Genomic DNA, 24828 nt, shown 5'->3' with positions numbered 1-24828 from the left:
AAGCCTGACTTGGCTAGTGACTTTATATTTGGTTTCCAGGAAAAAAAAAAAACACACTATGCTAGTTCTCAAGATTTTTATTTGCAAAGTGGAGTCAATGCAACTTTCTTAACCCATTGCCAAGTTGTGAAGAACATGTTTTGTTGCTGTACTGAGGGTGATAATAGGGAGAATTCATGGAAGTCTTCACAGCACTTGAGGGTTTTTTTTTTTTTTATATTATTATGAAAGAAAAAAAGTCATTATTTGGAATGATTTTGATTCAACTGGAATGGAATTTTAGAGGGCAACAGTGTAATAAAAAAGGGAAATTCAACCCTCTCCTCTCCTCCTGCTCCAACTGAAATGACATTACAAGGACACACCAAGTGAATGTAGATAGAGCAGCTAGAAACTTCCAGAAGCACTATGCTCATTTCAAAGGACTAATATTTTTTCTGTACCTTCGTAACTGTGACTAAAAGTGCATGTAAGCTCTTCTTTGCTTTTTGAAGGAATGTGAAAATAACATCCTTAAAGTTTTCTAAATCATGGTCTTAAGATCAGTTGATGGTTTTTCCTTCATTTGCCACAACCATAATTAGTTTATTGATTAGAATAATGCCACCGGTGAATGCCTTATAATTTCTTTTAATTAGAAGAAAGCCTTTTAGTTAACAATGGAAATAATTAATCTCCTTCAAAGAAAGGACTAGAAAGAAATAAGTTGCTTGTTCATGAATTGTTTGAATCAAAGAAGATAAAAAATAAATAACAGGCTCTAAAGTAAAGCTAGAAGGGAAGGGGAATGCTATCTTCCTCCTCAGTTTTCAGGATTACTTTTTTTTTTTTGTTTACAACTAATTTTTGTAAATTTTCTGGTAAAAATATCATTCAGACAACTTGCTTTTTGAGTGAGAATCAAGCTAAAATAATTTATTCAGCCTGATCTGGTATATCAATGGGAATAGAAGGTGCTTAGGAAATAAGTTGCACCTCTCATTTGTCAGTTTGGCTTCTGAAGCCCCGTATGCTTAGCAAATTAGTTAAAAGCTAAACTCCTCATTCAAAGCTATTTAAAAGATTGCCACAGATTTAAAAGGAGTTTGGATCAGGCTTTAAGGACAACACCCTTATGTTGTGATTTGACCCTAGTCACCACACAGTTTGCTCTCCCTCCCCCTCCCCAGCATGATGGGGGAAAGAATTGGGAAGAAAGGAAAGCTTATCGGTTGAGATGAGGAATAGTAAAGGAAAATGACAATAATAACAAAATGTAAGGATACTAAAATATACAAAACGAACAATGCACAATTTCTCACCACTTAATGTCCCAATGACTGATACAGTCCATCTGAAGCAGTGATCACTAGCAGCAAGCTAGCAGCAAGCAAAGGAGCATGAGAGAAAGAGAGAGAGAGAGAGAGAAATGCCCCTCTGGCCACCTCCCACTTATATACTAAGCGTGATGTTTATGGCATGGAATACTTTCTTTGGCCAGTTTGGGTCAATTGTTCTGGCTATAGCCCTTCGAGCTTCTTGCACCTGCACATTAGTGAAATCTTGGAAGCCGGACAGTTTCCTTGGTCTCTTCAGCAACAACTCATAACATCAGTGTGTTTGTCAACTTTCTTCACATCCGAAATCCAAAACACATCGGCTACTGAGAGGAAAATTAGCTCCATCCCAGCCAAAATCAGGACACCTTATTTAAGCCATGTAGTGATATTTTCCCTCTTAGGAAGCTGCAGTGGTGCTCAGGATGAAGAGTGAGTGATTCAAGCTGCAGAACCTGGCTAGGGGTACAGGGCCATCCTAGAGCTGGACTAACTACTTCTGGATTAAACGAAAAATTAACTTCAAAATTTCCATGTCCTGGTCTGGTTTAAAATTCTTTTCCTACTTCTTTTCTAATTATGCAGCTGCAACTGCTCTTTTAGGCTTCCTTGGGTTGAGATGTAAGATAGCTGGCATGTCACAAGGTAGGATGTGATTGAACTAGTTCTAGTCCAGCTGAATTAAGTGTTAGAAATTTCATTATTAGACTTCTTTTGGTCAAAAGGCAAACTGGGTCATCTTGTGGAGTCTAGGTTTCAGGTTTGTAGGTACAGAAAAACTGAAACCAAAAAGTCCTATCTCATGAAAACCTGTTATTCCAGAAATTGAGGACTACTGGGAACTCATGAATCTACTATTGTTTTTTTCTCCACAAGACTTTTCCTTTGATTAGAATAATAAATAGGGTGGGGGTGCGGGGTGGCGGGGGGAAGACACTCTTATAAGGCGATACTCACAGGCATCACTATCCCTGAGCCCTTTTTCTTGATGAAAATCTGTTTGGTTTCCATGTTTAGGCCAAGCTCTTTTCTATACTCACAGTGATAACGTGAACCATTCTGACCTCAATTCATCAGTTAATGAGGCTGTACGATAAAGTGAAACTCTCCAACAGGGAAGAATACTACAATCACTGTTTGTGATGTGCAATGCTATGGCTTATTCCCTATTGTCAAGCAGAGAGCGGGATGAACTCTTCATCTCATCTGTAGGAAGCAGGGTGCTTGGAAGCCTCTGGTAAATCATTTATTTTGATGCACTCGCTTTCATTTGAGCCTGCAGCATTTGATATTCTTCAGTTACTCCCTTACCGAACACCATTGAGGCTGTGAGTGAATTGCCATTCATATATATCAAGTGATGTGTTTCTGCACTTGTGTAGCATCTGCCATCAAGGATCTCAGAATACTATACAAACTTTAATGAGTAAGGTTTCACAACACTCCTGGGAGGTGCAGAAGTACTGTTAACCCAGTTTAATAGATAAGGAAAGCAAGATGCAGAGAAATCAGTAGATGTATATTCAGACCCCTGCCTTCACCTGCATATATATTTTTCAAACTTTGTTCATACATAAAGAAAAATTCAATAACCATAGAAATGCAAATTGAAAGTTATGTTTACAGATTCCTTTGGGAGAAAAGAGTGTTGTGAGTGCATATTTCAGTATTAAGGCATTCAGAAATGTTCCAAATTTTTGAGCTGACATACAGGTATTTGCAAAACAAAACAAAACAAAAAAGAAAATCCCAAGTGCACTCAAAGACTCGTTTTTGGTTTTTTTTTTTTCTATGCACTCCTGAAAGCTGATTTGGGGCTGACACTGGTCACCTAAATGAGAGGAACACAGACACATCTTCTGCAAGGGAATAGGGCTTGCTGGGAAAGACTGCAGTGGCTTAAGACAGTCTATTTTAGACTAGTAAGTGTCTCTTGCAGTGGTCAAGTTTCCCACTCCTGCCTCTCCAGGTCTGCTGAAAAGCCCTGGGAAGCCACCCTGCCCTTCTCCTGGCTGGGGACCCAGGGAAAGTGTCTTTTAAGTAAATCAGTACCATTCCTAAAAGCAACAGTAGGGGCTGCTGTGGCGTAAAAAACCCAATCCTTCTTGCTTTTCCCCCCCTGCACCCACCAAGGGCTCTCCAGGAGACGTCGCAGTACTTGCCACTTTTAGGAGCAGAAACCCAGTACAAAAATCAAACTAGTTGTCTTTTGAGCGAACATAGCACTAATTAAAGGGCCATCCAGGTCACTGTTGAATAATTATTTTCTGCTTTTATTTTTAAATTGGAAATTATAATTTTATTTAATTCCACTGATAAAAGTGATGTGGAGGACCCAGGTGGCAAGCAGTTTGATTGGATTGTTTCTGATCTTCCAAACTGAAAGATTTGAAAAGTTCAACACCATGGCAAAATGGATATTTTCCCTGTTTGTAGCAGTTAATTAGTTCAGACTGAGGGAGACTCATCACATAAAAAAGATCTTCCTCCGGGCGTTTGCTGCACGTCTGGAAACCATGAACTGACTGTATCTGAGAAGCTAGGACCACATCTAAAAGAAAATCACTGTTGACAGGTTCCCAGAAAAATAATCTCCTGAAAATCTAGAGATAATTAGTTATTAGAGTCTACATATTTACAAGTGACTGGGAGTAGGGGAACATGCTCCTTTATCCAGCTTTTATTACTGAAATCTTATTCGTCTGGATTACTGTGGAGGCTTCTGAATGCTTTACTGTTCCCTTATCATAATCGGAGACGTGATAAGGCCTTTGTAATCCTGAAAGAATCTCTGATAACGATGTTTGCAGCTATGCCTGGCAGATAAGGGTAATCAAATGCCAAGTTTCAGGGCATAAACTAATTGCCTGCAGAGGTCGGAAGGAAATGTTTCCTTCCACGTGCCGTACTGCGACAATTATCAAGGTACATAATGTATTTTGGAGTGAGATGGTGTCCTAGAATTAAACTTTCCTCTGAAATTTTATTTATTTGCCATTTACTTATTGCCACCTGGCAGGACACCAGACCTACTGGACCATGTAACTAACTTGGTATAGCAAATCTTATGGGAAAGTAATTCTATTCAGACATTCAATACGATGTTAATCCTTAGATTTTGACAACAGACAATATGTTCTGACAAAGACTGTCTTATTAACTCTGCTAATAAATGTGTCTGTGCTGAAAATGAAAAATAGATTACCTCAATACTTGAACTATCATTAGAGAAGGAATACACATTTCATCCATGCAGAGGAACTGCCATGTCCTTTATGAACAATGAGGTGAATTTTTTTCACACTGATTTCATATTGCATGCCATGCATGGATGCCACATACGTGTGATGACTGGGAAAAACGATACTCTTTCCTTTCCCAGATGGCTTCCCTGTAAATATTTTTAAGTCACATCTGCATAATTAAAAATGTCTTATCCCAGCATTTAAATGAATAATACATTCCCTGAATCAAATTTGTTCCTGATATAGGTCCAGTGATAGCAGTGCAGTTTAATCAGCCACACATTTGGATAGCTGATTCATTCCAGAAGATAAGGCTCTAGAGAGGAAAATTAGCATGCTGGCTCCTTTTACATTAGTTGAATCTTGTCACCTTAGAAAACCCCCGAGACCCAAACCCCAGTAGCAGTAGAATGACAAGGACTTCTGTTTTGCTACACTTTTCTCAAGCAGTGATCGATTTACCTGCTGACCAGTCTTCAGTGCTCCTGTTGCTGCAGACACAAATTTTTTTCTTACTGATTGGCTGTGAATCTCTCTAGAGTTTATGAAATACTGGCTATAGAGTAATGTACACACTGTCTTAAACTCCTGTAGTGCAAACGCCTAGCTAGGCTGAAGTCATTGCACTGAAAAGACAACGAGAGTATTTGCTGGCTGCCATTAGGTAAACTCTGGTTATGGTGTGATCTGGCTGATGTATATTTTCTCCTGTTTATAATAGACATGGTAGCAGGAGTAAGGCAAACAGAAAAAAAAAGTGTTCTTTTTCATAGTATATAAAAATGTGCTATTTTATGTTTGACATAGAATTCATTGCCATATATTCTGTGTAATAGGCCTTTAGATAGAGTCACCAGTGATTTTTAAATCTGAGGGCTCCCAGGTGGAGGAATCCCTTTCCCAGAGCTGTGTGGGTGCTTGAGAGGACACATGATTCAGCAGCTGCCCTGTGCCCTCTCCTGGGTTTCCTGCCCTGATGGCGGAGAGGGGCTGCTGGGGAGAAAGGGGTGGAAAAAGAGGAAGAATTTTCAGGTTGGCATCTGCTATCATTACTCAATCAGTAATGAAATAAAAGGAGGAAAAGTGAGAGCCAGAAGAATATAAACGAGTAAAAAGAAAGTTTGTGATGATAGTCTGGCTTGGAGCAGAATTCAAACAATGTTATATCAAATATGTGTTTATTCCAATTAACTTTGTGACAGGCACATTCAAGCAGATTTAAATACAGCTCTTAATTGGTGTACTTTCCAGGGCATGGTAGGTGTTTGATCATTTTAGATAACAGAACAGCAGAAGGGAAAATTAAATTGACAGAGTGCAGAGAGAGAAGATGAAAGCTACATGTGGCATAGAACAATAAACTATTATTGCAAATGTTAGTAATTAGATCACATCTATTCGTTATTGATTTTTTTTTCTGTCTTATTATATTTATTTATTGTAATTGGCTTTTGCAGCAGCATTCCCCAGAGTGATACAGACTGAAGCCTGATGCTAACTCCTTGGCTGTACTGATTTCTTTTTGGCACTTGATGGCAGACCAGATGAGTGGCCTTCTCTTGTGCGCTGTCTGACGAGGGTCATTCCTTGGGAAGAAAGGAAAGACCTCAGTGCAGCAAAGATCTTTGCTAGTTGCATGCCTACCCTGGCAATCACGAAGTATGTGCTTGGCTCTAAGTGCATACTTACGTGCTATTGACTTTGAGTAGCTCAAGGTTAAACACGTGCTAAATGCTTTGCTTTGCATGCTGAGTCTGAACCAGAAGGAAGGAATGGTGACAGGTTCGTTAGTTCTGTGACCAGCCGTACAGTTCCCCCTTCGTTGCTGTGTTATTATTTAGGCCAGCAATGATCAGAACAGCCACACTTTCAAGCGGCAATGTGAAGTTCCTTAGGACAGCTCATTACAAACAAGACATGCTCTCACGTGCCTGGAAAATAAAGCCTCTGTATTTGCATTTTCCAGAAGGCTGTTTCCTGCAAAAAACTGAAGCAATCCATGGACCTTGCCTGTTGATGCTTACTGAGAACATTAATTGTCTCCCATCATTGTTAGAGCATCTGTTTCAAATTTTGACAAGTGCACTTATCTCCTTCTTCACTCCTACCCCTCCCTTTCACATTCCTGGACTAAAGATAATGAATAAATTACAAAGAGATGACAAACGTGTTGATAATCAAGATGAAAAACAAATGAACTGGAAGTGGCTGTGTTTCTACACAAAGCTGTAAATTGCTTTCTTTTCTTGTGCAGTGAAACTTCTGGCTTGGCATCTAAAAATATCAGAACATGAGAAAATTATTAAGTGTTCTGAGAGAGAGAGCTTTCAATAGCTAAGTCTTCAGGGTCTCTCACCTTCCTTGGGGAGAAGATGATACAGGAAGGAATTGGGAAGGGCTGAAAGCAACGTGAGAATGGGCAGCTGGAGGGTCAGGATGGTGACAAGGGAGTTAAAAGCATTTATTTTTAATTAGGATTTAATGAGGGGATATTATGCTTATGAAAGCAAAGGGCTGAATTGAGGCAGAAGACAAGGCACAGTGGAAGCCTTGTTTTTCCATTATCTTCCATGGTCTGAACTGCCTGTGCTAGACCCCAGGCGTTTTACAGCCCATTCAGTGATACAGCTTTTCTAGAGCAGCTTCACATGAAATGTTCCCATTTGCTTTTCTGCTTGTGTTCAAGGAAATGAGAGTGGCAGACTGCATTGCTGCTCTGTGCCCATGGTATGAATAGGTCAGTGCTCAGCGCTGGCCTGGCCGCAGTGGACATCCAGGCAGGGGGCTTGCCAGCATGGCAGCCATCCCTCGGATGCATCTTTACCGCAATAGGCAGTGCCAGTGGCCATCCAGCCCTTGTTGTGCCAGTAAAACCACATTTGCCCCAGTAAAACCACATTTACTACTAGCTTAAAGCACATCGGGTTGTTTTAACCTTCACACTCCTGATGTGTTCAATGGACTAGAGCAGTCCTTGCCTTCTGTATTCTCTGCTATTCCAGCCATAGGGTCTGCCCACAGCCCAGGCAGTGCAATTCTCCCCTCATCTGCAGATTTATCCTTCTCATCAGCAACTGAATCTGCTAACAGTTCCTCTGAATTTACAAAAGCTGCAATATTAGCTTAGTTTCATGGCTCTCTAGGACAGGTGTATGACAGCACTAAAGAAGAAGGAACTATGGGTATGTTACAAGACCATCTTCAGCACCTGTAAATTGGAATAAATTCAGACTCTTCACCAAAATTATGGTAGTTCATACAGTTTTTAGCATGATTGCTTAAGAATATGCTGAAAATTTGCATATTGATATGAGGATTCCCAGCCTTTGCATTTTAATCACTATCTCTCTTGAGCTGAAATGGATGCACTATACAACTAAATAATTAAATTAATTTAAACATTATTTACCAAAAATTTTGCACAATGCCTTTTGCCAGAACATGAAGGGCTGTGAAGTGGGTTAATGTAATTCATATTTTGGTTTTAAAAAATTCATGAACTTATGGCATTCTTGTTCATTAAAATTAAAAACTGGATAAATACAGAACAACGTCAGTTCACTGTATTTTTATATTTGGAGAAGACTGAGACATATGTAGAAAAGAATCCCTTTATAAATAAATTGTGCTGTTATTCCAGTACAAGTACTTTTTTTTTTTCTGCAATGTAATAATTACTTGGGGTGGGCACAGTGATGGGGATGATTCTAATTAGCATTTTTCAGCTTTGTGCCATTTTAAAAGACCATTGTCAAGCTGCTGAGGGATATACTTCTAAGTATCATCAACCTCATTACACAGATGAGTAAACTCAAGCAAAGGTGAAGTAACTGCTCCCTTACAGCAAAAAAAAAGTCACCAAAAGAATTCATCTGGGGACTTTACAACTCAAAATGTAGTGTTTTATTCCAGGATTGGAATAGGTTAATTAACTTGCAAGTTCATTAGCAACTCGAGTCTATAATTTGAAGGCTATTCAGTTGCCAATGTGACATGACCGGATGGTCTCTCTCTGGTTCCTGTTGAACTTGTATCTGCAGCTCAGAGAAGGAGCCTTGCTGTTGGCTGGCGCAGCCTCTCTGCAGACCTCTTTTTCTTCTTGTCTGGACTGTAACTGTTGTCACCCTGGGACTACAGACTGCTGCCTTTGGCTGAGGAGACGTTTTAACAGGTCAGGTATAGGAGCTAGAAGATTCCACCAGTTTTCACCAGTGCAGGCTTCCCTCTGCCCCAGACCACCTCTCCTTCAGTAGTGTGTTTCAGACTCAGCAGTTCATTTTGTTCAACACCTTTCAGGTTTTAACAAAGAACGCCTTCCCCTGGAAGCCTTTGGTGGGGACATGGCTCTCGGTAATAGCCTTTGTCCACCATGTTAACCGACAAGAACTGTAGCCATTATTATAAACATGTGGTGGCTCCCCAAGAGATCTGTATGTTGGTCTTTGCCCTGGCAGCATTGCTTGAGAGCATTCCTACCTGGGATAGAGACAGTGTGTCACTACACTGAGTCTTGGAAGATGTTAGGTGGGATATTTAACAGAGGCAAAACTCTGCGCCAGCAAGGGATATACGAGGAAATGACTGCCGGCAAGGATATATAAGGGCTGAATTCGAGGAAAGTAATTGGGTACACAATCATAAAACATCTTAGCCTCAGCTACCACCGGCTGCTCCAGCAGCACTCTGAGCATGGTGCCTGTTCTACAGAGACCGGGAACAGGCTTTGCCAAAGCACAACCAGCCTGACAGATGTTGCCCTTTGAATTCTCTTTTTCATTGGAACAGCAATGAAAAAATCACTTTATGTGGAGAGCTGTGAGCCATGATAACACAGTGTCAATTATAAACACAGTGAAGTATCGGCAGAAGAAGCCTCTAATCACCCTTGAATTCTGACTAGGTCCAGAAGTTTCAGATAAGACTAAACTGTTTTCCTTTGAGATTATCCCCTTGATATCCAGATCAAGGAGATTTCCTAGAAAAACAGGATCTTTAGAGTCCTCATTTGAATGCAGTATTTTATGCTTTTAAAATTCATAAATACTACTATAATTCCTCCACCCCACCAATTTACCTTAGGATATTACACAGTAAGGATGACATTTCTTCATGGTTTTTTTTTTTTTTCTAGTTCCCTTCTACCATACTGCTTTTCTCCTATACCTCTTAGGAACATATAAGAAGCACAAACTCCATTAAAATTGGTTAACCAAATGTGATTAGATCAAAACTTATTTTCAGATGAAAAAAATACTGAAGATCTCCTCCTCCCTTCCTCTATGAAATAAGAGTTCAAAGAAGATGTATTTTCATGTACTATAATTAGATTTGATTTTTTTAAAAAAAGGAACACTTTCGTCTTAATTAATATAAGGCTTCCTTGAGAAAATTTTAAATGCATTGAAGAGTGATTTTCTTTTCATTTTAAAAAGCTTCTATTTAATTTAAAAGTTAAAATGCCTTTAAGGCCACTGCTAGTGATGGGAACACAGCTGAACTATTTTTGGGGAGAACAACTCTAATATCAGCAACTTACTAAAGAGTAGGAATAGTTCAATGGGTAAGAAGCTGTCTTTGGACTCACAAAGCAGTGAAGTTTCTTTAGAGAACATCGAATTAATGAGAAGTAGTTTTCAGGAAATAAGAGTGTTTGTGGATATAGCTTCCTGCTCTGAAATGGTTTCATGAAAGAAAAAAAAAAAAAGGAAAGGTCAAAATAGTTCATTCTGACAATTTTCAAACAAAATGTGTTGTCATTTTAAAGTTATATTTTTGTTTTGAATTTTAAAATTAGCTAAAGTCATGAAACATGGCAAATAACCTTTTCTTTGGCTGAAAAATTGGTTTTCAGTTGAAAGGTTTGGGTCAGCAAAAGACGTGCTCTCTCTCAATACACATGCTGCACACCCCTCTGCATCCCTGAAAGCCTTTAACAACTATTTTTACTATCAGGATAAACTGAAAAATGTGTTCAGTTTTCCAACTAAAACATCCAGTGTTTACATAGCTGTTTTTCAGGATCTTGGGATTTAGTTTCTGGCTCTGCAACAGAATTCCTGGATAATCTTGTGAACTTTGGCCCAGATTTGCAAGAGGATTCACAAGAAATTTGTCTCAGATTTAGACAACAAGGTGTGCAATTTGATCAATATATCTAACTCTAGAGGTGCTGAAAGTCCAACAATGCTTTAGTTTTTAAATTGTGTTTTCTGAGGTGCTTAAATTCTGCTTTGGTAGATGAGCTGCACTATTGTTTAGGCTAAAAGTGTGGCTCCTCTCTTAGTGTAGAGTCGCCTCGGGACTCTGTCGCACAGTGCTCTAGCCTGTTTGATTTGGTCTGGAAAGCATTCTCAAAGAGCGTTTACTGATGATGTTCCAGGCAAAATGTAGTGCAGCTCCTGTTTTCCTTGAAAACATAGATGAAGTTTTCCTGCCGGAGGTTCCCTCCCTTTCCAGTGCAGTGTGGGTGATCTGGGTCCCACGGAACACAGGGTCAATGGCCTGCCTCTCTGTTCGCCATCCAGAGGAATATAGCTCAGAGGAGGTTTGTGTTCACAGGAAGATTTCACGGAGAGTTCTTCTTGTGTGATTGATTATAGTGGCTCAAAGAAGGAAAAAAAAATGTAATCCTTGATTATATCAAGAGATTTTCCCCATTCAGCAGATATGAAATGACATGCTTTAAGTTTGCAAATCTAGTCCTTTTCAGATTGTGATATGAGACTCGTATGCTCAGGTTTTTTTTTTTGCTGAAGATGTGAGAGATCCAGGCTTAGTTGTTTCTGTTAGAGGGCTCCCATCCACATTAAACTTCCATCTCCACGGCAGTGCCTTAATTCCCAGTCTATATTCTGGCAGGAAACTACTCTTCAGGGCACCAGGGGAAGCTCTTTGTGAGGGACTTGAGGCTTAATGACTAGTAAGAAACAAGGGACAATTACTGTGCAGACTAAAAGTGCAGGAGTTCTACATCTTTACCTCCATTCCAAAAGTATTTGTGTACTATAGTGCACGATTAGTCCTTGGAGCAAGGACTCCCTCTACTACAGCCCTCAGAGCCTGACTACTGAGTGCACAAAACTCTTCTAAGAATGGGCAGCTGACTGGGTTGTGAAGAAAGATGGTTCACTGAGAAACTGAGATACCCGTAGTTCACCAGTGGTTCACCAGTCTGCCACTCTCTTGTCTGTGTGGGGCCTTTGACGGTCAAGACTGGCTCACCATTTCTGCTGATGGCAGGACCACCAAATCAGAATAGTGAATATTGTATTCCACCTACAGGGAAAAAAAAAGTCCTTTTTAGTTGATAAAGGTAGAGAATAGCATTCTATCCTCTGTCCTGCCCATAAAATATGGAAAGCATTCACCACATCCCTAACAGTGGACTTTCTGTTAGTTTTGTGCATTACTAAAGGTACAGAATTCAGAATTCTGACTGATAGTCCTGAGTGGCAGAATAAATTTAATAATTTCTTCCCTCCAGGCTTAATTTAGGTCCTGTGAGACTACTGGAAAACATCCACTGAACTTACCAGAGAGTGGCTAAAATCCTTAGTATTCCATGTCATTCAGACTCTTCGGTAGTATTTGTATTTTTCAAATTGTATTATTCCAGAATATGGTGATTTCATTATTCATAATTTTACAATTTTTTTTCCTCTATTTTCCTGTTAATCTGGAGGATGTAGCAATTCACCATTCCAGGGGGAAAAAAAAAAAGGGAGTAAAAAAAGGGTAATACAAAAAATGAGCAGTCACTGTTATTAAAAAAGTCAATTATTGTTATGAAAGAATATACAGCTATTTCATACATAAAATGTAAGACAATGCTGAAATAATCATTTTGGTAAGAACACTTAAAACTAATTTGACATTGGTAAGTGAAGATAAGTATATGAATGGACTACATAAAAGACCAGTACTTGTGTGAAGGATTCTGTCTCCAGGGTACACCTGAGGGAATCCTTACACTTTCAGGTAGCGACTTGTGAACTACTCATAGCAGGACTGGCTGTGGAATGTAAGTCTCATGCATGAGCCAGTTTAGTGCCTGTAGTGTAGGATGAGTGTTTCTGCCCTGTTTCTACATGAAAGTTTCAGTTTCCTAACCATAGATTTTACCTGGGGACATAAAAATGTAGTTTTTGGATTTGACAGGTATAATATTTTTTTTATATGCTGGTACTAGGAAACTGTGGTAGGAGACTCAGATATAATCTTGCATGAATATAAATTGGCAACTATTCAATTTAAAAACATGGTTAGGAACATTTAAATAAAATTTAAAAAGGGAGGCTGAGAATAGCAAACTTGTCCCTAATAAAGTTTATCTCAATGTTGTACTTGAAGCATTTCTTGTAAGTCAGCATTTCTCCTTACACAATTCCTGCATAGATATTTTCAGCAGTCTAAAGATCCATCCCTAGGTAGTTACCTAGGTATTCTAATTAGGAAAGATATATTTTCCTTTCAAGTTATTTTCAATCTCCAGGTAGTTCCTGGATCCAGCAGATCCCTTTGTGGAGGATATCTTCATTTAGATGTTGGGCAATATGCTTTGTGTGGCTTCTAGATCATCAGTCTCTGACAGAAGAAAATATAGATTGGCATCTCACCGTTAGTGCCTAATGCTGTAAATGATCGTTTTGCCATATGCAGCTGGTGATATTTATGGTTTAAGCAGGAAGAAAAATACAGATAATATTTCTGAGACCTGTTGAAATCTTCTTGTACATATCAGAACATGCCTTGGTGGCCTCCAGAACAGGAAGACAGCAGAGTCCTAACACAACATCCTTAAAGCTCAGTGTCATGTCCACTGGGCAGGTAACCAAGTCCAATCGGCCACGTTCATCATCATCTGGTAGGTAATCGCTATTAGATAAATACCTGGTGTTAATCTCTGCTAAAACATTAAATAGCAAACAAGGCACATAGTTTTGTTTACTCTTAGACAAGATAGTCCCATCTAAAACCCTTTACTTAAATTAAATTACTTAAATAAAATTAAATTAAAATTTAAAAAACAAGCAGGACCAAAGCAGGCTCGATGTCCTAGAAAGAGCAATTATTTTTCTTGAGAGTGCTCTCTTCAGGAAGGATTTGGAAGAAGAGGGAGCCTGAGGCATGGTAATGTGAAAAGACCTAGGAACTAGTGCATTTGATATGAACCAGAAAGAAGAGACCCCACCTGCACATAGCATACAGCAGGCAACACTTTTCTACAGGAAATTTTAGCATAAAAATTGAACAAGACTAAAAGACAAAACTTCTCAGCTCAGAAGTGGTCCTGTTGGGAAACATGATGATGTGGAAAATGTTTATACGGCATTTATGTCTGTTATGTCTGCTCTGGGAAAAGAGAGAAGCTTTCCCTCTACAGGACTGCCCATAAAGCGTGCTTCACCTGTGTACTGGCAGCTTGGAATTAAAACAGAATGCCTCATCAGTTAGAAATAGCACCATACCACATTGTCAGTGACTAAATTCCTGTTGTTAAGTCTCAGTTTGAAGTATATTATATTTTAATTGTGTTCAGTGTATGATCCAGGTTTAGTAGGGCAAAAGAAACATAAAATCCTAGGACAAAGCTATTTAAAGCGAATAATCTCTGAAGTTGATTACACATAATAGCCAGTGAAGGGGAATGATTTTCCATTTCTTAATATTAACCAATAAATAACTTCTGGCATAGTTTTTCTCTTTCAAGTAGAAAATATTTGAAATAGTGAGCTTTAAAAGAGATTATGTTGCTACAGCAAACATAATAATTAACATTTATATAATGCTTCATAATGCATTACAAATTCATACAGTATTTTTAATATGTATTATATATATTTAAAAGTTCAAGCACATCTTACTTTTTTTTTGCTAATAATTCTTGTTACCTGTACTTACAAACAGTAGTTAAATAAGGCGCTAACAGTTTTTATATACTTTTTTTTGGTTTTTATTTTTTTCTCAGCAACTTTTTCAGTGTTTTAAAAAAATGTTGGGCTTCTCAGATCACTTTTGTTAGGTGGTGACTTCTACTTCAATTTTTCTAATGGAAAAAAAAAGTGTAACATATTCTAAATAACTAAGAAATGAGAGAAAACTCAGAAGATTAAAAGATCTTGATCTTCCCTCCTTCTTTTCCCCTTTCTTAATAGCATTTGAAGGTTTTAGTTGTTTAAATGCCGTAAGCATGTTTGAAATTCATGTTCAAAATATTTTTTGACTGTTTGTTTTGTGATTTTTAGTTAATGTGTGAACTTACAGACACAGGAGATCATTGAATGAGTTGCTAAAACTTGGCTGCGAAAAGGGCTGGATAATGTATTTGCATTTTCAAAGTGAAAACTTTTGGACATTCATTTCAAAGTAATGTCTTCAGACTAAATGCAATTTTGTTTTATTTTTAAATAAACACATGTGAAAATAGTGTGTCAAAATGTGATGGTTTTATATAAAAATTATTTCCACTGGCAAATTTGGATCACAATCAAAATTCGTAATTCAATTCTGTTCCCAAGCAGAATATTTCTGTCAGAAGTAATGTAAATTTACTGTCACCAGTCATATTTCAGCATGCTTCCAAGAACTGGCACATTTACAGCCGTTTGTAGGGAAGCTGTGAAAGATAAAAGGAGAGTAAGCCCATGTAGCCAACTGCTATTTATTGAAATTATGAAGGAATGTTTGACCTCAAGTTGCATAGTGGAATTTGTTCAGAACTATGCCCTTTATTCTGCAAAATGGAGCCTTTAATATATATATAAAAATATATTCACTTTCAGAAGTTCAGTTCGTGGAAGCAGGATTCCAGACTTGTTGAGTAGGTGGTCCAAATTCTGGTTGAATTTACTTCAAAGTAAAATTAACAACATATCCCCCATCTCACCAGAATTGTTCTGGAAGTGTTTAAACATTGATAAATGCCGAGTTTTCCTTTATTCTATTCGAAACAAGCAATTTTGCTAATTTTTCAATAAACAAGTAAAAGCGACGTTCTCAGACAACTTTTTTTCCCCAGAAACTTCATGTCTTGAGTGGGTGATATTGTGTCACTGCCATTACCAACGAGAAGACATTAATATAATTTTTTTTTCTTAGATCAGAAAAGTAAACCCAAACAAACTCCAGGATTGACATCCTCTGGAACAAAACATTTCCTAAGGGAGATGAAATAGTGATTGGAGGAGGTTACTGGCCTGAGGCTAAGCTTGTAGCTTCAGATTTCCCACCCAGTTACTGGCTTTCAGGTAAAGTTTTTTACTTTGATCAATATTTGTCAGTTCTTACTCTGCGTAGTCCCTTTATGTCTTCAGTATAATTTTTTTCTTGACAGAGGATATTTGCTATGCATTTTAGCTATCAGGAGGAAAAATACATTTCTGAGGCTTATGATACTTTATCTTAGGCTGTCTATTAATTATATGGTTTTAAAAGTTTATTATTGTTGCTTGTCCTAAGTGGTGGTGTTACTCATATTTTGATCTTCATTGCATTAAAGTCCGAAGTCTGAATGGAACTATCAGTTGCCTTTTGCTAGGCATTCTACAAAGATGATAGAAAAAAAATGCGGTCTCTTCTCTTATTACAGCTGACAGTTAAGGAAAACATTCACCTCAAGATAGTACTTGTAGATATGAATAAATTTAAAACACATGCTTAAGATCTGCTGAGAACATGGATAGGCCACCTACTAAAGACAATTTCCTCTTCAGAAGTTTGGCCTTAGATGGCTAAATAAATATTGATTATCTGTGGAATGTTATTGAATGCCACTTCACTGGGAAATTATTAATATTTATTTAAAGGCTTTTAGAGCATTGATCAGTAACTCCACTTTCAATTTCACTACGAATTCTTTTTTTCTAAAAGTTATTGAATATATTTTCAATTATTACAAAGTTCTTGCAAGCAAAAGTTTTCCAAAGCAAACTTTAAAAAAAACAAACAAAACCTAAGAGAGTATATTAACTAAAAGGCTACTTAATAATATGTTTTTTACATTAACATATATTCTTGGGTACCTTAACACTTTAATTTTCTTCTTTTGAGTTCATTTCTCACTTTCAAGTAGATTGAGTAGAAGGATTTTCTTTTTAAATGTGAACTATCTTACAGTGTGCTGAGAATATTATTTTCATTAACTGACAGGATTCTGGTCTATGTTAACAAGAAAATGAGAAAAAAACCCCTGTACAATCAAAGACTAATATATGTAGAGGCAGCATCAGCCCTCTAATTTGCTTTTTGTCTAATTGGTAGAGTTGCCTGTCAGATTCAGTACACCTAATGTAGCTCTCCAGCCATATTTATGTTATTTTCATAGGTAATGAGCCTTTACACCAAAACTTTACACTGTTGTATCCTAACTCTCTTCACCTTAGATACTTTGCTATAATGCAGGCTAACTCTTCTGGCAATCATACTCAATATGTTCCTTATAAAAATCTCCTGTGAATATTTTGATTTTGAACGAGGGTGAAAAAATCCCATCCATAAGAGAAGAAAACAGGGAGCAAAAACTATAGGTAGAATTTTTTTCATCATTGAATTTCTTAGCAGAACTCTTACTGGCTGCAGCAAGGTAAGGATTTTATCCCATGTTTTCTTATGAGTGTTGATTACGTGTAGCGTAGTCTGGCCACTGTTGAAAATGATATTCTCAAAATGTATCTTGGTTTCACAGTCATGAAAATCCTACTGAATGAGTTACTCTGCCTGCAGTTCTTCATCTTTGTTGGTCACCAAGTGATTTGCTCTCAAGGCACATTAACCATTTGTAAAAGGCTGACACAAAACTGCCAGTATCATCATGGTATCAGTCAAAGATAATTATAGAACAGTGCAATAAAAAAAGTTTTATAATTTCTTAATTATAAAGTTTATTTTTCTATATTTTGTAAATGTGGTTCTTTGAGAATATAAATATAGGTCAGTTTCCCAAGAAGTTAATTAAAGCTACACAGATGAACCATTGTGTTTGCTAGCGGATAGAGTATTGCATCAAAGTGACTGTTACGGAGTCCTTCGTAATGAAATATATTCTCAGACATTTTGTAGTATCCATTTTTTTTTGGAAATAGATAAGAATTCACTGACGAGGTGGAAGGGAAGAGATGACCTCAAATAACAAAGTGCCAATTCATCAGAAATATTTTTTTTTTTTTTACTGGAGCATTTGTGAGTGCCAGGCTAATCTGAGTTAGCTTTCTTTCACATTCTGACAGAAGAAATTCATATTGCTCTTATGAAGATTAATAAATCCCACTGAAGCTCTCACTTAACTTCTGGACTGCTTAAATCACTCTATGATTACCGATAGAGCCTAGGTGCCTAAATTCAATTTCTCTTTAAATGATGTATTTCTGCTGAAATTAAGAACAATAACACTTTGTAAGTCTGTTCAGTCAAGTATTTGTCTTTTCTGGAAAAAAAAATCAGATACATTTCATTTCAATGTATTAACTCACAATTTTTATAAAAGGATATGAAGTACTGACACTTTTTTTTTTTTTTTTTTAAAGTGTATAAATGAACAGGAATGCTGGCTTCTTAACAATTCAGTTCTGTCAGGGTGCAAGACTTTGATAGTGATAAAGATCCTGACTTCCCTAAGGTCCTTCTGGTCTTCTCTGCCCTCCAAAAATGCTATATATGAAAACTCACCTTCAATCAATCAATGAGCAGATTGATTTGTTCCCACTCCTCCTCATATGTGAAATGATCTTTCTAGAGAGTGGCAATTCAATAACTGGATGAATTTAGTCATTATCTCCTCCAAGAAGGGTGGCAAAATACCATGGCTTTAGGGGGGAAACAAAAAATGTGAAGAAATAAAACTATGACTGTGTAGTAAAAAGTACTAATGATCAAAAATTTAAACACTGCCAATGCGTCCTTTGCAAAGCTCGGGTCTAATTCATTGTTTGAAATCTTGCCCAAGTCAATAGCTACTGAAAATAAATGCCTGTGGTAGGCAGCAATGAAAAGGACTTGGCATATCAGATTTTCCCACTTACCTTATCCATAGCCATACTTCCAAAGTAATGTATGGAATTGCACTGTATGATGACGCTGTGACAAAGAATCATAACATTACCCTCATCTTTTTTTTTTTACTATTTAAAAAAAAATCTTTAATGTTTCCTTTCTGTGTCATTTTGAACGTCAAAACTGGGGTAAGTCTTGTAGCTTGTACAAGAAATGCATGTGCTGTCTTGCATTACACAGGGGCATATGGAAAAGCTCCCTTCCTGCTGTTTCCATGCACACAACCACCCTGCCTTTTAAAAACTTCTCTGATCATAGATCAAAGTGTAATGGTTTTGTGAAGTCACTTTGCTGTCTGTGTCTGTGTAGAAGAGAGACAGGTGGCTGCAATGCTACAGGCTTGGGGAAGAGTGGCTGGAAAGCTGTCTGACAGAAAAGGATCTAGAGGTACTGGTTGACAGCCAGCTGAATATGAGCTGGCAGTGTGTCCAAGTAGCCAAGAAGTCTCACAGCATCCTGGCTTGTATCAGAAACTGTGTGGCCAGCAGGACTAGAGAAGCAATAATCCCCTTGTAGTTGGCACTGGTGAGGCCACACCTTGAATACTGTGTTCAGTTTTGGGCCCCTCAGTACAAAAAGGACAATGAGTTGCTGGAGTGTGTCCAAAGAAGGGCAGCAAAGCTGGTGAAGGGTCTGGAGAACAAGTTTTATGAGGAGCTGCTAAGGGAACTGGAGTTGTTTAGTATGGAGAAAAGGACACTGAGCGGAGACCTTGTCTACAACTCCCTACAACTATCTGAAAGGAAGTTGTAGTGAGGTGGGTCTTGGTTTCTTCTCCCAGGAAACAAGTGATAAGATGAGAGGAAATTGCCTTAATTTGTACCAGGGGAGACTGAGATTGGATATTAGGAGTTGGTGTTGGTCTAAAGGAGTAGTTGGACAGGTCATTGGGAGCAAGGAGTAAGGTGAACAGGATGTCTTTTTTTAACAGCAGCTGATTGTTACTTTGGCTTAGCTGTGTTGTCCAGCTGCACCTTTACCTCTTTTCTTCCTGGGACTGAGAATACCAGAAGTAGGGGACTGCTTGACAACTGTTCATGAGCTGAACTAGGAAACTGAAAAGAAAGGCAGCAGTGAAGTTGAAGATGCAGATGTAAATATAATCCTATGGGAGGGAGAGGTATCCTCCTCAGGCACAGATATGATAGGAGAGGTAGAGTTGGAAGTCATCAGCAAGAAAAATAAAATCAGAAAATCAGAAAAGAAACCCCCAAATGGCTGGTTTTTTTTGTTTGTTTGTTTGTTTGTTTGTTTTTTCTCCTATGTTTGGAGAAATAGAAGCTGGTGTGCTTCCTTCATAAGTAAACATCCTTGTCTCAAATAATATCTTATATAATTTGTTTCCTCTAACATAAACTATCCCAAGTTCTGGCTAACTGCTTAAACTGAAGTGTTTATAAGACTATTGTCATAACCTGGAAAAAATAGATTGCATTGGTCGTCTACTTTCTTGGTGTTGTGATAGAGCAGAAAAAAGGTTTATTTTAGAGACAGTATGTCTCGAGCAGGGAAAGCTTGCTGCAGAAGAACTCTACTGCAAGTCAGTGGTAAGCACTTACTGTTACCAAGGGAGACCTTATCATTATAGCAATTATAAATCATGTTAAACAAAAGCAGCAGTAATTATGGTTTTATTTGTGGGAATCAAGACATACAGTTATGAAGAAAAATGAGAGAGAGGGATTGGGTAGTCCGTAATGGATGACACCAAATTCATAATACATGTATATAGAAAATGGTTGTTATACATCACTGTCACCCCAGCCATCAGGTACCAAGCCAGAACGAAAGATATAGGTAAACACAGCATCTGCCCAGCTGTGCACAGCTGTACAGAGTTATCAAAACCCAGCTGCAGCTTAGTGGTTCTCTCCAAAATCTTTCAGGAAGCGATCGCTAAAGCCAGTATTGACATCTCTTTTGACAACTGCCTAATCTCTTACAAGTTGTTAGTAAATGCTGCTTTATATCATCTTGACACAGATTGTCAGGAGGGGAAAACAAACGTATTTTTCAAAGTCTAGTTGAAGTACAGTTTATCCCTGAAGTCTCCTATGCTTCTATGCAGATTTGCTCCTCTCTCTTAGATCACAAAACAACTGGCAATGGGGAGACCTCACTAATGTTTCAAATCCAGAGATTTGATCTTGCCTAAATAAATCTAATTTACAATGTTTTCACTTAATCCCATACTTGACATTTAGACACTAACGTGAATTTTAATGAATTTAGATAATTACCTTCCTTCTTCCATTTTGAATACAAATATTGGAAGTCACAACATACAGATCTATATCCAGGACCCTGAAAGATTGAAAAGGTTATTTGGATTTGGATTATGGTCCATTTTAGATTACTAGGTCCAGGCAAGTTACTGAATCAAATTCTGAATTTCTAACCACTTAAATCTGAAGGTTTTTTTCATATTCAGGGTTTTGTTTTTAATATCTGCATATTGTCTAATTCTCCCAGGCACACAGTAGCTTCCTACCCTATCTTCTCTTCTCTAAATAACATTCCTCTCTTATCACTAGATACCAGACCACTTTTTGTGTCAGCCTTTCTCATTAAATAATATAGCTAATTTAGAAGTTGTTCCCAGCTGTACTTTGCTTCACTATATTTATCTTTTCACAGTTTCAGACCTGAAAAGGAGTTTTGTCTACCAGAAAATGTCTGTCTTTTCTTCATTGTGCCAATCGGTTATCACCTCTCCTTAAAAAAATCTCATCTTGTTTACATGTATATAGGCATAGCCTAATACTTAAAAGGAAAAAAAAACCCAAAAAACAGTTTAGCATATACACATCTTATCACATTTGTCAGAAAGCTTTGGGGTTTTTTTTGGTTAGCTGTCCTGCCTTGCCAATTTGTCATGCCAATATACTTCTCTACTGCAGGAGTGGAGTACAGGGTTACTTATCACTTTCCAGTCTGTGCTGAATCTGCCATGCACTAAAATGACAAAATCTTGCTAGCTTTTTCTTTTCAGTGGGACTCTGGGGGAACAAAACCAGAGCAAAACAAACAAAAAACAAATAAAAAACCTTCTGTGATATACTTAGAAAGACTAATTTGCAAAGTTACAAAACATTCTGAGGGAAAAAATATGCTTGTAATATTAGCTAATAATTTAATAACTCTGGGACATTGCACATGATGTACCAGAACTTGGTGGTAGAAAGGGTCTCTTTCTTCTGTCTGTTCTCATCACTGAACAAATGGTAGTGCTGGTGATGTTTATGATTTCCCAAGCTCTTAGAGCAGAGCATCAGCACAAACAAGATATTGATACTGTTATTGTTGTAGGTCCAGAACTTCTAATTCCTTCACTTTGGCAGAGCTTTGTAACAACAGAGAAGCAATGGCAAGACTGCAGACGTCTCTGTAACCCCAGAGACTACCTGGAGCCAGCAGTTCATTTGCTTCTACTGGTACTCTACTTTTTAACAATAATCAGATTCAGCTCTAATTCAGACATGCTGACAGACATGGGAGTGGCTGGAGTCAGAAACAGAAACGTGTCCTCTACACTCTTGTAGTTAATCCAGTCAGTGTTTGGATTCTTAAGAGCTTTATAACTAAGTTGTTAATAACCCTTCTGGCCTGAAAATGTCATTTAAAGTCTTGGAAGGAGAACAGAACAACTCCCCAAACCTCAAACATTATGAATCTGTTCTTTTAAAGTGCCTTTTCTCATGTGTCTGTCAGTTTGTTTATTTTTATGGTTTCTTAATGATACAGTACACTGAAAAAGAACAGAATTGGTCAGGTTTTCGTAAGTGAGACCATTAATGCAATCCCTTTATAGGAAGCAAAAGTTTATAAGAAGAAGCTGAACTCATTCAAGTCAAGTAGGAAAATGATACTGTCCTTTTGATTCTTTGTAGTAGTTTTCCTCAATGGAGAAAGATCCAAACCAGAGCTCCAGCCCTTGCTTTCTTCAGTCTGTGTGACCACTGAGTGTAAAATCATGTCGTGGCACAGACTTGTGTGCTTTATGCTGAGAATTTTGTAAATGCAGAATCAAATTTACAGTTACTTAAAGTTAATAAATGTATCTCCAGACTTTGTTAGGAAATTTCTCATGTCCTTGTCTGAACAGTGTAAAAATAACATAAAGAGAAGGAGAAACTATACTATTTTTAAAACACTGGCTGATACGTATTTTAGCATTAAAAAACCCAAACTTTGAGGAAAGATAGGAAGGCTAAAGGAAAAGTTCTGCTGAGCTATCTTAAATTATATTGTTGCTTGTTTTCTGTAGTCACAAAAGCAAAGCTAATTCTGAGTCTTAGGAAAAGAAAAATTAATTGTGAAAATGCTAGAGCAAATTCAATTTTTATGTACTAATTGGTGCACCTATATCACAAAAAAGCAATTATCCCAGGAACTGCTGTAATGCCGTAAATTCTCTGTCTTAAGGATCTAACACAAACATATACCCTTTCTATAGAAGAAATTTGATCAAAGCATCTCTAGAGACTTTTTTCCTAGATAAAGGTGTTCAAATATAGTCCCCTTTCTGACAGAGAAACCTTCTCTGTACAAACTAGAGCATTATTTCTTTTGCAGACTGCTTTTCAGCTTCTGACAAACCAGGGAGGTAAAACAAACACAATAGCTCTGGGCATATTCTCTTTGCCTGACATGAAATGCTATCTAAAATAATTTGGGGATTATTATTATTTATTTTTTTTTTACATTTATCCAGGATTTCTAAATGTGTAATAACCAGACAGAAGTTCTAACCCAGATGCCAGATCTGAAGATCTCACATGTCTATATAGATCATACATCTACCAGCTTACTGGTGTAAGGCAATCTTACAACAGAAAACAACTTTAGTATGTCCCAAAAACAGTGAATTTACTGGACAAGCAGAGATCATCAAAGTAGAGTAAGCACAGAACGTCCAAAACTTCCCTAGTGTAGAACATCCCACTTAGCTGGGATGCTTGTCCTTCAGTGATAATTTTTAGGCTGAAGTGGGCTTTCTCACCCTCGTGGGCTTGTCTTTTTCCATGTAGTTATCCAGATTGTGTTAAAAAAAAAAAAAGAGAGAAAAAAGGAAAAATCTTACATAGTAAAAGAAAGAGGACATGAAGAAGATACTTGAGGAAGTACAAAGAAAGATGTAGAAAGGAAGACAAATCAGGATGTATTTCAGCCTTATTATCTGACAAAGGTTGTCAGGGGTCTTCGGTAACCTACTGGATTGGATTAAATTTCTTAAGGCTTGTGAGTCCAAAGACTATGCAGAGAAGCAAGAAACCATCTGGGTCTTTACCATAGGATCCTCCAGGAATCTGTTTCAATTCACAACACTTCTCTCTTCTAATTAAAAAAACAAACCAAAACAAACACAAGAAAACTGGAATAGCCCATCCTTTAATTGTTTCAGTGCCCATTTTAGCCTAATTTCTGCTGTGTCTAGTTTTATTCCCTTGATTTTCAGTTCCACCCCACTCTTCAAACATCATCTTTGGACTGTTTTAAAAATAGCTGAACACATTCCAGTCTTTTTGAACCCTTCATATCCATATAAAATAATAAGATGTGCTATAGTAATGAAAAAAACATTTTCTTACTTTCCAAAATGGAGCACATTTGAAGTTGTTTTAGTCTCCAGTTTTGCAGAACTATGCCAACATTTTCTAAACCTTAACAAATCTTTGGTTAATTCATCGTCAGTCTCAGGGAGAGATTGAGACTTGTTCTTACCCGGTCTGAACCAGCCCTTCCATTTCCATTTGGTACGTATCAAGCATTAGGAACAAAACTGAGTACTCGGGAAAAATGTAAACTAATAACCTGTGGTACATTTCTGAATGCTGCTTAACCATTTCTTTTTCTTGTAACTGGGTAATATTTTGATTTACTCAAAGTCCTTGCTTTTGTGCAAAGTCAGCGTATTTTATTATCTGGGTTATAAATTCACCAAGAGAAGAAATTGGAAGACAATAATTATGAACTTCTTATCTTTTGTTTTATATGTTCAATTATTTTTTTTTAAAATCTCATTGTGATTGAAAAAAAGAAAAACGTATTTCTACGTCTGACTAGAGCAGCTCAGATTAAAAACATAAACTGTTGCTATTATTCAGGAACAGCAAGTGAGCTGGGAAATCTCTGTGGCTGTCACAACACTTCATACACCTTTCCTTTTTCTGTTTTAGTCCACTAGTGATGCAGTTACACAGAAAGATTTAACCTCTGTC

This window comes from Chlamydotis macqueenii, chromosome 5, assembly GCF_036417535.1.
Source record: "Chlamydotis macqueenii isolate bChlMac1 chromosome 5, bChlMac1.mat, whole genome shotgun sequence".
Lineage (NCBI taxonomy): Eukaryota > Metazoa > Chordata > Aves > Otidiformes > Otididae > Chlamydotis > Chlamydotis macqueenii.
This window is presented reverse-complemented; position numbering follows the sequence as displayed.